The sequence below is a fragment of the Pan paniscus genome, chromosome 1 (assembly GCF_029289425.2).
Source record: "Pan paniscus chromosome 1, NHGRI_mPanPan1-v2.0_pri, whole genome shotgun sequence".
NCBI classification, from domain to species: domain Eukaryota; kingdom Metazoa; phylum Chordata; class Mammalia; order Primates; family Hominidae; genus Pan; species Pan paniscus.
This window is the reverse complement of record NC_073249.2, coordinates 135,657,540-135,676,174: the sequence shown is the minus strand read 5'-3', so window position 1 is coordinate 135,676,174 and position 18,635 is coordinate 135,657,540. Positions and strand designations below refer to the sequence as shown.

General features: G+C 38.3%; 1 protein-coding gene across 5 annotated transcripts in view; it reads right to left on the bottom strand.

Annotated features, from left to right (window-relative positions):
- The window catches only part of HFM1 (helicase for meiosis 1), a 137,329-nt gene that overhangs the window by 86,572 nt on the left and 32,122 nt on the right, over window positions 1-18,635 (bottom strand). The window lies entirely within an intron of this gene.

Genomic DNA, 18,635 nt, shown 5'->3' with positions numbered 1-18,635 from the left:
TTAACTATTTTTAATTAATCTAAATTCAAGATGATTGAAATCATATGTAGTATCATTTCTGACCACAACAATATGAAACTAGAAATCAATAACAGGAAAAATCTTGAAAAAAATCACAAGTATGTGGAAACTAAACAACATGCTCCTAAACAATCAATGGTCAAAGAAACCAAAAGGGAAATTAAAAAATATCTTGAGACAAGTAACAAAGGAAAGACAACACACCAAAACCTATGAGATGCAGCAAAAGTGGTTCTAAGAGGAATTTTTTTTTTTTTTTTGAGACAGAGTTTCACTCTTGTTGCCTAGGCTGGAGTGCAATGGCACGATCTCGGCTCACTGCAACCTATGCCTCCCAGGTTCAAGCGATTCTCCTGCCTCAGCCTCCTGAGTAGCTGGGATTACAGGCATGTACCACCACGCCTGGCTAATTTTGTATTTTTAGTAGAGACATGGTTTCCCCATGTTGGTCAGGCTGGTCTTGAACTCAAGAGGAAATTTTATGCAATAAGTGCCTATATTAAAAAAAGAAGATACTAAATAGACAGCCTAACATTACACCTACAGGAGCTAGCAAAAGAACAAACTAAATGCAAAGTTAGCAGAAGAAAGGAAATAATAAAGATCAGAACAGAAATAAATCAAATAGAGATCCACCAAAAAAACATAGAAAATGATCAATAAAACCAAGACTTGGTTCTTTGAAAAAATAAAATAAACAAATATCTAGCTAGACTAAGGAAAAAAAAAAGAAGAAACAAATAAAATAAAAAATGAAACTGGAGAAATCACCAACAGATGCCTCAGAAATTAAAGAGATCATAAGGGACTATTATGAACAATTATATAATAATACTAACAAATTGGATAACCTACAGGAAATGGACAAACTCCTAGAAAAATACAACCTGCTAAGTTTGAATCAGGAAGAAATAGAAAGCTTAAACAGACCAATAACACATAATGAGATTGAAGTAGTAATGAAGAATCTTCCAACAAGGAAAAGCCCAGAACCAGACAGCATCACAACTGAATTCTACCAAACATTCAAAGAAGAATTACCACCAATACTTCATAAACTATTCCAAAAAATACAGCTACAGGGAATACTTCCAAACATATTTTGTGAGGCTACTATCACGTTGATACCTAGGCCACATAAAGACACCACAAGAAAACTATAGGCTAGTATCTCTGATGAATATTGATGCAAAAATCCTCAATAAAATATACGCAAACTGAATTCAACAACACATCAAAAAGGATTATACACCATGGCCAAGTGGATTTATTCCTGGCAAGCAAGGCTGGTTTAATACATGCCAATCAACCACTGTGATATATCACATTAACAGAATGAAAGATAAAAAACACAAGATCATCTCAATTGGTGCAGAAAAAGCATTTGACAGCAAGTTCAACATCCTTTCTTGATAAAATCTCTTAACACGCAGGCATATAAGGAAAACTTCTCAACTAACGTAACAAAGGCCATTTATGAAAAGCCCACAGTCAACATCATAATCAATGGGGAACAACTGAAAGCTTTTCCACTAAGATACAGTACAAGGCAGGGATGCCCACTCTCACTGCTTCTATTCAACATAGTACTGGAAGTACTAGCAAGAGCAATCAGATAAGAAAAAAATAAATAAAACGAATTCAAATTTGAAAGGAAGAAGTAAAACTATCTTTATTTGCAGACAACATTATCTTACATGTAAAAAAACTCAAAGATTCATTAAAAAACTGTTAGAACTAATAATTCAGTAAAGTTGCAGGATTCAAAATCCATATACAGAGATTAGTAGCATTTTTAAACAAAAATAATAATTTAACTGAAAAAGAAATCTAGAAAACAATCCCAGTTATGACAGCATAAAAAAATAAAATGCTTAGGAATAAGTTTAATTAAGGAGGTAAAAGATCTGTACACTGAAAGCTATCAAACAATGGTGACAGAAATCCAAGACAAAAATAAATGGAAAGATATCCTGTGTTGATGGATTGAAAGAATTAATATTGTTAAAATGTCCATACTACCCAAAGAAGTACAGATTCAATACAATCCCTATCAAAATTCCAATGGCATCCTTCACAGAAATAGAAGAAAAAATCATAAAATTAACTTTGGGATGCCGAGATGGATCACAAGGTCAGGAGATCAAGACTATCCTGGCTAACATGGTGAAACCCCATCTCTACTAAAAATACAAAAAAATTAGCCAGGTGTGGTGGCAGGCGCCTGTAGTCCCAGCTACTCTGGAGGCTGAGGCAAGAGAATGGTGTGAACCTGGGAGGCGGACCTTGCAGTGAGCCGAGATCGCGCCACTGCACTACAGCCTGGGCAACAGAGCAAGACTCCATCTCAAAAAAAAAAATTTTTTTTCATAAAATTAGTATGGAATCACAATAAACCCTGGATAGTGACAGCAAAACTGAGAAGGAAAAGAAAGTTGGAGCTACACACTTTCTGATTTAAAATTATACTACAAAGCTGGACTAACCAAAACAATATAGTACTTGCATAAAAACAGAAACACAGACCAATGGAACAGAAGAGAGAGCCCAGAAATAAGTCCAAACATACACAGTCAACTAATTTTCCATTAGGGCACCAAAAAAAATGGGGAAACAATAGTTTCTTCCATAAATGAGGCTGGAAAAACAATTTCCATATCCAAAAGAATAAAATTGCACGCTTATACCGTACACAAAAATCAACTCAAAAATTGACAAAAGATCTAAATGTAAGACCTGAAATCATAAAACTCCCAGAAGAGAACATAGGGCAAAGCACCTTGATATTGGCCTTGGCAATGCAGCACACCTGCTCTACCAAAAAAACAGTCAGACTGTTTCTTTGGGGGGGTCCCTGATCCTGTTCCACTGACTGGGTGAGACATCCCAACTGGGGTTTCCAGCCACCTCCTAAAGGTACATGCAGACTGGCAACAGGTCAGTACTCGCTGGGGATGGAGCTTCTAGAGGAAGTAGCTGGCTGTCATCTTTGCTGTTTCACAGTCTTCACTGGTGATATTTCCAGGTACGGGAGAAACTGAGGCAACTAGGGTTTGGAGCAGATCCCCCGCAAACTGCGGCAGCTCTACAGTAGAGTGGCCCGTTAAAAGCAAAACAAACAGAAAACAACACCACCAACAACAAAAAAGATCCCATAAAAACCTCATTCAAAGGTCAGCAACATCAAACATCAAAGGTAGATAAGCCCACAAAGATGAGAAAGAGTCAACATAAAAACACTGAAAACTGAAAAAGCCATAGTGTCTCTTCTCCTAATGACTGTAACATTTCTCCAGCTAAGAACTGGGCTGGAGGCTGAGATGGCTGAATCGACAGAAGTAGGCTACAGAAGGTGGGTAATAACAAACTTCACTGAGCTAAAGGAGCATGTTATAACCTAATGCAAAAAAAGGTAAGAACCATGGTAAAACAGTACAGGAGCTGATAGCCAGAACAGCCAGTTTAGAGAGGAACATAACTGATCTGATGGAGCTGAGAAACACAACACGAGAACTTCACAATGCAATCGCAAGTATCAATAACAGAATAGACCAAATGAAGGAAAGAATCTCTGAGCTAGAAGATTATCTTTCTGAAATAAGACAGGCAGACAAGAATACAAAAAAAAAAAAAAAAGGAAGAAGAAGAATGAAAAGGAATGAACAAAACCTCCAAGAAATATGGGATTAAGTAAAGAAACCAAACTTACAACTGACTGGTACCTGAAAGAAACAGGGAGAACAAAACCACATTGGAAAACATACTTCAAGAGAACTTCCAGGAGAACTTCCCCAACCTAGCAAGACAGCCCAGCATTCAAATTCAGGAAATGCAGAGAACCCCAGGAAGATACTCCACATGAACACCAACCTGAAAAGACATAATCATCAGATTCTCCAACGTTGAAATGAAAGAGAAATGTTAAGGGCAGCCAGAGAGAAAGTCAGGTCACCTACAAAGGGAAACTCATCAAACTAACAGTGGATCTCTCAGCAGAAAACCTACAAGCCAGAAGAGACTGGGAGCCAATATTCAACATTCTTAAAGAAAAGAATTTCTGACCCAGAATTTCATATCTGGCCAAACTAAGCTTCATAAGCAAAGGAGAAATAAGGTTCTTTTCAGAGACAGCAAATGCTGAGGGAAGTCGCCAGGCCTGCCTTGCAAGAGTTCCTGAAGGAAGCACTAAATATGGAAAGGATAAACAAGTCTGCAAAATTACCAGCTAGCATCATGATGACAGGATCAAATTCACACATAACAATACCAATCTTAAATTGTAAATGGGCTAAATGCCCCAATTAAAAGGCACAGAATGGCAAGCTGGATAAAGAGCCAAGACCCACTGGTATGCAGTCTTCAAGAGACCCATCTCAGATGCAAAGACACACAGGCTCAAAATAAAGGGATGAAGGAAAACTTACCAAGCAAATGGAAAACAGAAAAAAGCAAGGGTTGCAATCCTAGTTTCTGACAAAATAGACTTTAAACCAACAAAGATCAAAAAAGACAAAGAAGGGCATTACATAATGGTAAAGGGATCAATGCAACAAGAAGAGCTAACTATCCTAAATATATATGCACCCAATACAGGAGCACCCAGATTCATAGAGCAAGTTCTTAGAGATCTATAAAGAGACTCAGACTCCCAGACAATAATACTGGAGACTTTAACAACCCATTGACAATATTAGACAGATCACTGAGACAGAAAATTAACAAAGATATTCAGGACCTGAACTCAGCTCTGGATCAAGTGGACCTGACAGATAGCTACAGAACTCTCCACTCAAATTCAACAGAATATACATTTTTCTGATAGCTACATGGCATGTATTCTAAAACTGATCACATAATTGGAAGTAAAACACTTCTCAGCAAATGTAAAAGAATGGAAATAATAACAAACAGTCTCTCAGACCAGAGCACAATCAAATTAGAACTCAAGATTAAGAAATACACTCAAAACCACACAACTACATGAAAACTGAACAACCTGCTCCTGAATGACTCTTGGGTAAATAATGAAATTAAGGCAGAAATCAAGAAGTTCTTTGAAACTAATGAGAACAAAGAGACAATGTACCAGAATCTCTGGGACACAGTTAAAGCAGTGTTAAGAGAGAAACATATAGCACCAAATTCCCCCATCGAAAAGCTAGAAATATCCCAAGTTAACAACCTAACATCTCAACTAAAAGAACTAGAGAACCAGGAGCAAACAAACCCCAAAGCTAGCAGAAGACAAGAAATAACGAAGATCCGAGCTGAACCAAAGGAGATAGAGACATGAAAAAACCCTTCAAAAAAAAAAAAAAATCACCAAATCCAGGAGCTAGTTTTTTGAAAAAATTAACACAATAGATAGACTGCTAGCTAGACTAATAAAGAAGAAAGGAGAGAAGGATCAAATAAACACAATCTGAAATGATATGGGGGATATCACCACTGACCCCATAGAAATACAAACAACCATCAGAGAATACTGTAAAGACCTCTATGCACATAAACTAGAAAATCTAGAAGAAATGGATGAAATCCTGGACACACACTCTCTTCCAAGACTGAACCAGGAAGAAATTGAATCCCTGAACAGACCAATAATGAGTTCTGGAATTGAGACAGTAATAACTAGCTTACCAACCAAAAAAAGCCCAGGACCAGAAAGATCCACAGCTAAATTCTACCATGGGTACAAAGAAAAGCTGTCACCATTTCTACTGAAACTATTCCAAAAGACTGAAAAGGAGGGACTCCTCCCTAACCCATTTATGAGGCCAGCATCATCCTGATACCAAAACCTGGTGGAGATAAAACAAAAAAGGAAAACGTCAGGCCAATATCCTTAATGAACACTGATGCAAAAAGCTTCAATAAAATACTGGCAAACTGAATCCAGCAGCACATCAAAAAGCTTACCCACCATGATCAAGTTGGCTTCATCCCCAGGATGCAAGGTTGGTTCAATGTACACAAACCAATAAATGTGATTCATCACATCAACAGAATGAAAGACATTATTATCCCAACAGACACAGAAAAGGACTTCGATACAATTCAACACTCCTTCATGTTAAAAACTCTCAACAAACTAGGTATTGAAGGAACATACCTCAAAATAATAAGAGCCATATATGACAAACCCATAGCCAATACCATATTGAATGGGCAAAAACTGGAATCATTCCCCTTGAAAACTGGCACAAGAAAAGGATCCCTTCTCTCACCACTCCTATTCAACACAGTTTTGGAAGTTCTGGCAAGGGCAATCAGGAAAGAGAAAGAAATAAAGGTATTTAAATAGGAAGAGAGGAAGTCAAATTATCTTTGTTTGCAGATGACATGATCCTATATTTAGAAAACGTCATCTTCTCAGCACAAAAGCTTCTTAAGCTATTAAGCAATTTCAGCAAAGTCTCAGGATACAAAATCAATGTGCAAAAATCTCTAGTGTTCCTATACACCAACAACAGGCAATCAGAGAGCCAAACAGTGAATGAACTCCCATTCACAATTGCTACAAAAAGAATAAAATATCTAGGAATACAGCTAACGAGGGAGGTAAAGAAACTTTTCAAGGAGAACTACAAACCACTGCTCAAAGAAATCAAAGTGGATACAAGCAAATAGAGAAACATTCCATGCTCATGGATAGGAAGAATCAATATTGTGAAAATGGCCATACTGCCCAAAGTAATTTATAGATTCAATGCTGTTCCCACTAAACTACCATTGACATTCTTCACAGAATCAGAAAAAAACTATTGTAAAATTTATATGGAACCAAATAGCTGAGATGATCCTAAGCAAAAGAACAAAGCTGGAGGTATCATTCTACCCATCTTCAAACTATACTATTATAGTAACCAAAACAGCATGGGGCTGGTACAAGAACAGACACATAGACCAAAGGAAAAGAATAGAGAACCCAGAAATAAGACGACACACCTACAAACATCTGATCTTCAACAAATGTGACAAAAGCAAGCAATGGGGAAAGGACACCCTATTTAATAAATGGTGGTGGGAGAGCTGGCTAGCCATATGCAGAAAATTGAAACTGGACCCCTTCCTTACACCCTACACAAGAATTAACTCAAGATGGATTACAGACTTAAATGTAAAACCGAAAACTATAAAAACCCCAGAAGAAAATCTAGGCAATACCCTTCAGGACATAGGCACGGGCAAAGATTTCATGAAGAAAACACCAAAAGCAATTACAACAAAAGCAAAAATTGACAAATGGCATCAAATTAAAATCAAAATAAGGAGCTTCCATTCAGCAAAAGAAATATCATGAGAGTAAACAGACAACCCACAGAATAGGAGAAAATTTCTGCAATCTATCTATCTGACAAAGGTCTCATATCCAGAGTCTACAAGGAACTTGAACAAAATTACAAGAAAAAAAAAAACAACCCCATTAAAAAGCGGGCAATGGACATGAACAGACACTTTTCAAAAGATGACACACATGTGGCCAACCAATATTATGAAAAAAAGCTCAACATCACTGATCATTAGAGAAATGTAAATCAAAACCACAATGAGATACCATCTCATGCCAGTCAAAATGGCAATTATTAAAAAGTCAAAAAAAAAAACAGATGCTGGCGAGGTTGCAGAGAAAAAGGAATGCTTTTACACTGTTTGTAGTGTAAATTAGTTCAACCATTGTGGAAGACGTTGTGGCAATTCCTCAAAGACCTACAACCAGAAATACCATTTGACCTAGCAATCCCATTACTGGGTATATACCCAAAGGAATATAAATTATTATTTTATAAGGATACATGAACACATATGTTCATTGCAGCATTATTCACAATAGCAAAGACATGGAATCAACCTAAATGCCCATCAGTGATAGACTGGATAAAGAAAATGTGGCACATATATACTCTGGAATACTACACAGCCATAAAAAGGAATGATATCATGTCCTTTGCAGAGACATGGATGGAGATGGAAGCCATTATCCTCAGCAAACTAACACAGGAACAGAAAAGCAAACACCACATGTTCTCACTTATAAGTGGGAGCTGAATGATGATAACACATGGACATATGGAGGGGAACACATTGGGACCTGTTGGGGAGGTTGGGGAGGGAGAGCATTAAGAATAATAGCTAATGGATGCTGAGCTTAATACCTAGGTTATGCGATGATTTGTACAGCAATCCACCATGTCACATGTTTACCTATATAACAAACCCATACATCCTGCACATGTACTCTTAAACTTAAAAGTGGAAGGAAAAAAAAACATAAGAATGGCCAACAGGTATATGAAAAGGTGTTGAACATCACTAATTATCAGGAAATGTAAATTAAAACCACTATATTATAGACAACAAATACAGGTGATGGTGTGGAAAAAAGGGAATCCTAGTACACTGTTGGTGGGAATGCAGATTGGTACAGCCATTATGGAAATAGTATTGAGATTTCTAAAGATATTAAAAATGGAATTACCATATTACCAAGCAACCTCTTCTCTGGGTATATACCCAAAGAAGAAATCATTACCTCATAAAGATATCTGCACTCCCATGTTCCTTGCAGATTGTTCATAATAGTTAAGATATGGAAACAGCCTAAAGGTCTGTTGATGAACTAATGCATAAGAAAAATGTGGTATCTGTGTGTGTATATATACATATACATATATATATTTTTTTTTTTTTTGAGACGGAGTCTTGCTCTGTCGCCCAGGCTGGAGTGTGCAGTGGCACGATCTCAGCTTACTGCAAGCTCTGCCCCCCGGGGTTCACACCATTCTCCTACCTCAGCCTCCAGGGTAGCTGGGACTACAGGTGCCAGCCACCACGCCCGGCTAATTTTTTGTATTTTTAGTAGAGACGGGGTTTCACCATGTTAGCCAGGGTGGTCTTGATCTCCTGACCTCATGATTCGCCTGCCTCGGCCTCCCAAAGTGCTGGGACTACAGGCGTGAGCCACCGCGCCTGGTGTGTATATATATATAACATAGTATACACACACATACACACACACATGCACACACACAATGGAATATTATTCAGCCTTATAAAAGAATGAGATTCTGCGACTTGCCACAACATGGCTGGACCTGGAGTACATTGCTAAGACACTAACTGAAATAAGCCAGTCACAGAAAGAAAAATATTGTATGTTCTCACTCACATGTGAAACGTGTTTTTAAAAAGTCAACTATACAGAGATAGAGAATAAAATAGTAGTTATCAGAGGCAGGAAGGGTGGGAACGGGGGAAGAAATGGGGAGATGTAGGTCAAACGATATACAGAAAAGCAGATACATAGTGTGAACAAATCTAGAGACCTAATGTACAACATAAAGACTATAGTTAATAAAAATTATTTTGGATTAGGGATTCTTGTTAAGTAAGTAGATTTAGCTGCTCTTGTCAAAAAAAAAACTATGTGAGATGAGAGATATATTAATTTGCATCACTACAGTAACCATTTTACTAGCTATATGAATCACATAACATCATGTTGTAAACCTCAAATATGCCATATAAAATTTATTTTTTAAAAAAGAAAACTAGGTGAAAAGACAAGAGGAAGTTAAGAAAGTGTGTTGATAATCTGAAAATGAATTCTGGGTACATTAAAAGATTTTGGAAGTTGGTAGGCTTGGTTCTTAAGTATATAAAAACATCTAGTATTTTTCTACTTCCTTGTTGCAGATATGACACTAGGATGAATTATTTTTATGATAACACTCATGACTTTTTTTAAGGATTCACAATGGAATGAAGATAAGGCAAGAGGAAAGGCATGTTACTATTAAGTACAAACTCTGCTACCCACTGTTAGGTATCTTAGAAATGTCGCCTTATTTAATTATCATAGAAACATGGTGAGATGATTGATTCTCACATATACAATATTGATTAAGAAATTGAAGTTGAAAGAAGTTAAGTAATATGTCCAATAGTACACAGCTAGTAAAAGTAGCAGCACTGTAATTCAAATCTGAGTCTCTAACTCCAGTATGTTCCTGAAAAAAAAAAAAAAAAAAAAACAGGAATAAAAAGAGATAAAGAAAAAATAAGGGGCAAAGACTGAAGAAAGAAGAGAGGAGAGTTAAAGGAGAGAGAAACTTTCCATTAGTAACTAGGTAAGAGTGGGAAATGAGAAAAGGAATTAAGATATCTGTTTGCAAAAAAATGATTATCTGAAACAAAATTAGCTAATTTGTTCACAACAGAAAAAAGGGAGAGGATGAATTGTAAATTAGTTTTAAAGGAACTTGTAGTGTATTTCAATTCCCTACTCATATAGATAAGTTCAGTTCAAAAATGTTTATTATGTATTCACCTTAGGACACCAGATATTTCTATGTGAATCATGCTGCCATTGCACAAAGAATTCCGTAAGTCTCTCAAAACTGCCTTCAGAGTTAAGTTTATGAGCAAGCAAACAAGCCTCATTACTTGATCCCCACATCTTGTTTCTGACAAAAAGTGATATGAACCAACTTGATCATCTAGTTTATTCACCCAACAAGTAGAAAGCTTCAAATTGTTTAGACCTACTTACAGCCTTTCTACCCTATACCTACATGTTTTAAAAAAATCCCAGTTTACCTTTATTCTATTACTAGTTTTATAATGAACTGGTCAATGTTTTTGAAACCACATCTTTGTTTTAAAAACTTAGAAAATTAATAAGAGGTGGGTGGAGCCAAGATGGCCAAATAGGAACAGCTCCAGTCTACACCTCCCAGCGTGAGCAATGCAGAAGACAGGTGATTTCTGCATTTCCAACTGAGGTACTGGGTTCATCTCACTGGGGAGTGTCAGACAGCAGGTGCAGCGCACCGAGCTTGAGCCGAAGCAGGGCGAGGCATCGCCTCACCCGGGAAGTGCAAGGGGTCAGGAAATTCCCTTTCCTAGTCAAAGAAAGGGGTGACAGACAGCACCTGGAAAATCAGGTCACTCCCACCCTAATACTGCACTTTCCTAATGGTCTTAGCAAACAGCACACCAGGAGATTATATCCTGCGCGTGGCTTGGAGGGTCCTACACCCACAGAGCCTCGCTCATTGCTAGCACAGCAGTCTGAGATCAAACTGCAAGGCGGCAGTGAGGCTGGGGGAGGGGCACCCGCCATTGCCGAGGCTTGAGTAGGTAAACAAAGCAGCCAGGAAGCTCGAAGTGGGTGGAGCCCACCGCAGCTCAAGGAGGCCTCCCTGCCTCTGTAGACTCCACCTCTGGGGGCAGGGCATAGCCAAACAAAAGGCAGCAGAAACCTCTGCAGACTTAAATGTCCCTGTCTGACACATTGGAAGACAGTAGGGGTTCTCCCAGCACGCAGCTTGAGATCTGAGAACGGACAGACTACCTCCACAAGTGGGTCCCTGACCCCCAAGCCTAACTGAGAGGCACCGACCAGTAGGGGCGGACTGACACCTCACACGGCCGGGTACTCCTCTGAGACAAAACTTCCAGAGGAACGATCAGGCAGCAGCATTTGCGGTTCACCAATATCCGCTGTTCTGCAGCCACCGCTGCTGATACCCAGGCAAACAGGGTCTGGAGTGGACCTCCAGTAAACTCCAACAGACCTGCAGCTGAGGGTCCTGACTGTTAGAAGGAAAACTAACAAACAGAAAGGACATCCACACCAAAAACCCACCTGTATGTCACCATCATCAAAGACCAAAGGTAGATAAAACCATAAAGATGGGGAAAAAACAGAGCAGAAAAACCGGAAACTCTAAAAATCAGAGCGCCTCTCCTCCTCCAAAGGAACACAGCTCCTCACCAGCAACGGAACACAGCTGGACGGAGAATGACTTTGACGAGTTGAGAGAGGAAGGCTTCAGAAGATCAAACTGCTCCAAGCTAAAGGAGGAAGTTTGAACCCACGGCAAAGAAGTTAAAAACCTTGAAAAAAAATTAGACAAATGGCTAACTAGAATAACCAACGCAGAGAAGTCCTTAAAGGACCTGATGGAGCTGAAAACCACAGCATGAGAACTACGTGACGAATGCACAAGCCTCAGTAGCTGATTCGATGAACTGGAAGAAAGGGTATCAGTGATGGAAGATCAAATGAATGAAATGAAGTGAGAAAAGGAGTTTAGAGAAAAAATAATAAAAAGAAACAAACAAAGCCTCCAAGAAATATGGGACTATATGAAAAGACCAAAACTACATCTCATTGGTGTACCTGAAAGTGACGGGGAGAATGGAACCAAGTTGGAAAACTCTCTGCAGGATATTATCCAGGAGAACTTCTCCAATCTAGCAAGGCAGGCCAACATTCAAATTTAGGAAATACAGAGAATGCCACAAAGATACTCCTCAAGAAGAGCAACTCCAAGACACATAATTGTCAGATTCACCAAAGTTGAAATGAAGGAAAAAATGTTAAGAGAAGCCAGAGAGAAAGGTTGGGTTACCAACAAAGGGAAACCCAACAGACTAACAGCTGATCTCTCGGCAGAAACTCTACAAACCAGAAGACAGTGGGGGCAAATATTCAACATTCCTAAAGAAAAGAATTTTCAACCCAGAATTTCATATCCAGCCAAACTAAGCTTCATAAGTGAAGGAGAAATAAAATACTTTACAGACAAGCAAATGCTGAGAGATTTTTGTCACCACCAGGCCTGCCCTAAAAGAGCTCCTGAAGGAAGCAATAAACATGGAAAGGAACAACCGGTACGAGCCACTGCCAAAACATGCCAAATTGTAAAGACCATCGAGGCTAGGAAGAAACTGCATCCACTAACGAGCAAAATAACCAGCTAACATCATAATGACAGGATCAAATTCACACATAACAATATTAACCTTAAATGTAAATGGGCTAAGTGATCCAATTAAAAGACACAGACTGGCAAACTGGAGAAAGAGTTAAGACCCATCAGTGTGCTGTATTCAGGAAACCCATCTCATGTGCAGAGACACATATATGCTCAAAATAAAGGGATGGAGGAAGATCTACCAAGCAAATGGAAAACAAAAAAAGGCAGGGATTGCAATCCTAGTCTCTGATAAAACAGACTTTAAACCAACAAAGATCAAAAGAGGCAAAGAAGACTATTACATAATGGTAAAGGGATCAATTCAACAAGAAGAGCTAACTATCCTAAATATATATGCACCCAATACAGGAGCACCCAGATTCATAAAGCAAGTCCTTAGAGACCTACAAAGAGACTTAGACTCCCACACAATAATAATGGGAGACTTTCACACCCCACTGTCAACATTAGACAGATCAACGAGACAGAACATTAACAAGGATATCCAGGAACTGAACTCAGCACTGCACCAACCGGACCTAATAGACATCTACAGAACTCTCCACCCCAAATCAACAGAATATACATTCTTTTCAGCACCACACCACACCTATTCCAAAATTGACCACATACTTGGAAGTAAAGCACTCCTCAGCAAATGTAAAAGAACAGAAATTATAACAAACTGTCTCTCAGGCCACAGTGCAATCAAACTAGAACTCAGGATTAAGAAACTCACTCAAAACCGCTCAACTACATGGAAACTGAACAACCTGAATGACTACTGGGTACATAATGAAATGAAGGCAGAAATAAAGATGTTCTTTGAAACCAATGAGAACAAAGACACAATGTACCAGAATCTCTGGGACACATTCAAAACAGTGTGTAGAGGGAAATTTATAGCACTAAATGCCCACAAGAGAAAGCAGGAAAGATAAAAATTGACACCCTAACATCACAATTAAAAGAACTAGGGAAGCAAGAGCAAACACATTCAAAAGCTAACAGAAGGCAAGAAATAACTAAGATCAGAGCAGAATTGAAGGAAATAGAGACACAAAAAACCCTTCCAAAAATCAATGAATCCAAGAACTGGTTTTTTGAGAAGATCAACAAAATTGATAAACCGCTAGCAAGACTAATAAAGAAGAAAAGAGAGAAGAATCAAATAGACGCAATAAAAAATGATAAAGGGGATATCGCCACCGATCCCACAGAAATACAAACTACCATCAGAGAATACTATAAACACCTCTACGCAAATAAACTAGAAAATCTAGAAGAAATGGATACATTCCTCGACACATACACCCTCCCAAGACTAACCCAGGAGAAGTTGAATCTCTGAATAGACCAATAACAGGCTCTGAAATTGAGGCAATAATTAATAGCTTACCAACCAAAAAAAGTACAGGACCAGATGGATTCACAGCCGAATTCTACCAGAGGTACAAGGAGGAGTTGTTACCATTCCTTCTGAAACTATTCCAATCAATAGAAAAAGAGGGAATCCTCCCTAACTCATTTTATGAGGCCAGCATCATCCTGATACCAAAGCCTGGCATAGACACAACAAAAAAAGAGAATTTTAGACCAATATCCCTGATGAACATCAATGCAAAAATCCTCAATAAAATACTGGCAAACTGAATCCAGCAGCACATCAAAAAGCTTGTCCACCATGATCAAGTGGGCTTCATCCCTGGGATGCAAGGCTGGTTCAACACACGAAAATCAATAAACGTAATCCAGCATATAAACAGAACCAAAGACAAAAACCACATGATTATCTCAATAGATGCAGAAAAGGCCTTTGACAAAATTCAACAACCCTTCATGCTAAAAACTCTCAATAAATTAGGTATTGATTGGATGTATCTCAAAATAATAAGAGCTATCTATGACAAACCCACAGCCAATATCATACTGAATGGGCAAAAACTGGAAGCATTCCCTTTGAAAACTGGCACAAGATAGGGATGCCCTCTCTCACCACTCCTATTCAACATAGTGTTGGAAGTTCTGGCCAGGGCAATCAGGCAGGAGAAAGAAATAAAGGGTATTCAATTAGGAAAAGAGGAAGTCAAATTGTCCCTGTTTGCAGAAGACGTGATTGTATATTTAGAGAACCCCATCGTCCCAGCGCAAAATCTCCTTAAGCTGATAGATAACTTCAGCAAAGTCTCAGAATACAAAATCAATGTGCAAAAATCACAAGCATTCTTATACACCAATAACAGACAAACAGAGAGCCAAATCATGAGTGAACTCCCATTCACAATTGCTTCAAAGAGAATAAAATACTTAGGAATCCAACTTACAAGGGATGTGAAGGACCTCTTCAAGGAGAACTACAAACCACTGCTCAATGAAATAAAAGAGGATACAAACAAATGGAAGAACATTCCATGCTCATAGGTAGGAAGAATCAATATCATGAAAATGGCCATACTGCCCAAGGTAATTTATAGATTCAATGCCATCCCCATCAAGCTACCAATGACTTTCTTCACAGAATTGGAAAAAACTACTTTAAAGTTCACATGGAACCAAAAAAGAGCCCGCATTGCCAAGTCAATCCTACGCCAAAAGAACAAAGCTGGAGGCATCACACTACCTGACTTCAAACTATACTACAAGGCTACAGTAACCAAAACAGCATGATACTGGTACCAAAACAGAGATATAGACCAATGGAACAGAACAGAGCCCTCAGAAATAATGCCACATATCTACAACCATCTGATCTTTGACAAACCTGCCAAAAACAAGAAATGGGGAAAGGATTCCCTATTTAATAAATGGTGCTGGGAAAACTGGCTGGCCATATATAGAAAGCTGAAACTGGATCCCTTCCTTACACCTTATACAAAAATTAATTCAAGATGGATTAAAGACTTAAATGTTAGACCTAAAACCATAAAAACCCTAGAAGAAAACCTAGGCAATACCATTCAGGACATAGGCATGGGCAAGGACTTCATGTCTAAAACATTAAAAGCAATGGCAACAAAAGCCAAAATTGACAAATGGGATCTAATTAAAGAGCTCCTGTACAGCAAAAGAAACTACCATCAGAGTGAATAGGCAACCTACAGAATGGGAGAAAATTTTTGCCATCTACTCATCTGACAAAGGGCTAATATCCAGAATCTACAATGAACTCAAACAAATTTACAAGAAAAAAACAAACAACCCCAACAAAAAGTGGGTGAAGGATATGAACAGACACTTCTCAAAAGAAGACATTTATGCAGCCAAAAGACACATGAAAAAATGCTCATCATCACTGGCCATCAGAGAAATGCAAATCAAAACCACAATGAGATACCATCTCACACCAGTTAGAATGGCAATCATTAAAAAGTCAGGAAACAACAGGTGCTGGAGAGGATGTGGAGAAATAGGAACACTTTTACACTGTTGGTGGGACTGTAAACTAGTTCAACCATTGTGGAAGTCAGTGTGGCAATTCCTCAGGGATCTGGAACTAGAAATATCATTTGACCCAGCCATCTCATTACTGGATATATACCCAAAGGATTATAAATCATGCTGCTATAAAGACACATGCACACATATACTTATTGTGGCACTATTCACAATAGCAAAGACTTGGAACCAACCCAAATGTCCAACAATGATAGACTGGATTAAGAAAATGTGGCACATGTACACCATGGAATACTATGCAGCCATAAAAAATGATGAGTCATGTCCTTTGTAGGGACATGGATGAACCTGGAAGCTATCATTCTCAGCAAACTATCGCAAGGACAAAAAACCAAACACCACATGTTCTCATTCATAGGTGGGAATTGAACAATGAGAACACATGGACACGGGAAGGGGAACATCACACACTGGGGCCTGTTGTGGGTGGGGTGAACGGGGAGGGATAGCATTAGGAGATATCCCTAATGTTAAATGATGAGTTAATGGGTGCAGCACACCAACACCACATGTATACATATGTAACAAAACTGCACGTTGTGCACATGTACCCTAAAACTTAAAGTATAATAAAAAAAAGAAAATTCAGAAGAATGCTATAAAACTACATGCAGTTGGTATGAAAATTATTAATCATTTTTTGATGGTATTCTTATTAGCAATAATTTCACTTTCTCCCTTTCTTTCTACCTCTCAGACTTCATCTACTTTTTGGCTGTGAGCTCTTTGTTGGTTTTTCTCATTCTGTCTTGCTCTCTACTGTTTCTTATTGCTTAATCTTGCTTTGTTGACGTGTATTATAAAAGAACTACTCTACATGCTTCACACCCTAGAGATTTTTTTTCATATGGTAGTAACTAAGAAGATCAAGTTAAATCCTTTAAATGGAAGGAAAAGTGTCAAAATAGTATCTAGAGGGTGAATAAGTGGCTATGTTTGTAATTCTTTAATAGACTATCTTTATAGTCTACCTTTTTAGTGGATTAAAAAAAAAACAACGTAAAGAAGACTAAATTGGCTCCTCTAGGCTTGCTACATATCTTTGGTTGACAAGCAACCAGAGGCGGTGGCAAAGGAACAGACTGGTAATTGGAAAGCTGATCTGACCCAAAGCGGAGAGAAGTATATTCCCCCACCATACAAAATTAGGCAGAAAAAATAAGTATCTGCTCATATCCACATGTCCAATTTTAGTCTGAGGTCTACCACTAAACATATTTACTGATTTCCAGAAGTTATTAACAATAATAATAAGTTAATGTTCATTACGTAGTAATCATGTGCTAGCACTCTGCTGAGACCTTCTGCTATAATTTGGATGCTGTCCATTTAAATCTCATGCTAAATTGTAATCTCCAGTATTGAAGGTGAGGCCTGGTAGGAGGTGAATGGATCATGGGGGCAGATCCTCATGGCTTGGTGCTGTTCTTACAATAGTGAGTGAGTTTTTGTGAGATCTAGTTGCTTAAAAGTGTATGGTACCCCCCGACCCCTACTCCTGCTCTCACCATGTGATACACCAACTCATCCTTTGCCTTCTGCCATGACTGTAAGCAGCCCAAGGCCTCACCAGAAGCCGAGCAGATGTGGTGCCATGTTTCTTGTACAGCCTGCAAAACTGTGAGCCAATTAAACCTCCCTTCTTTATAAATTACCCAGGCTCAGAAATTTCTTTATATCAATGCAAGAATGACCTAATACACCTGCTAAGATTGAGTGGTAAGCAGGATGAACATGAGTCCCCCTTTCCTCAAGAAGTTGATAATCTAATTAATAGAAAAGATATTAAAATAACTATTAAACAAAAGGATATTATAATTATAGTAAGTGCTATGAAATAAAGTACAGGTTGCTTATAAAAGTAAATACAGGGAAACTGATGACTATGGAAAACTGATATTAAAGTTTAGACATGAAGGATAAATAGGAGTTAGGTGAAAACCATTCCAGTAAAAGCAAGCACCATGCAAGACGATGCTGTACAGAGTAACAGTTTGGTGTATTCACAGAACACAAAGGCTAATACAGCTTGACCGTGATGATTAAACGGGGAGAATGGTCATGAAAAGTCTGGAGAATTGGCTAGACATCACATTACATGGGCTACTGCAGGCTACACTAAGGATTTAGCATTTAATCCCCAGAACAATAAGAATCTATTAAAGGGTTTTAGGCAGGAAACTGCCATTTAGATTTGCAATCTTACACAATCTATGCTACGTAGAGAATAAAGCTGGATAAGAGAGTGTGTGTGTAGTGATTAAAGAAAAGGATACAGCCTAGGCAAGAGATTAATAGTGACTTGAATTAGGGAAGTGGCAGTGTTGATGGAGACAAAATGACATATTTGAGATATATTTAGAAGTAAGAATAAACAGGACTTCGTAATTG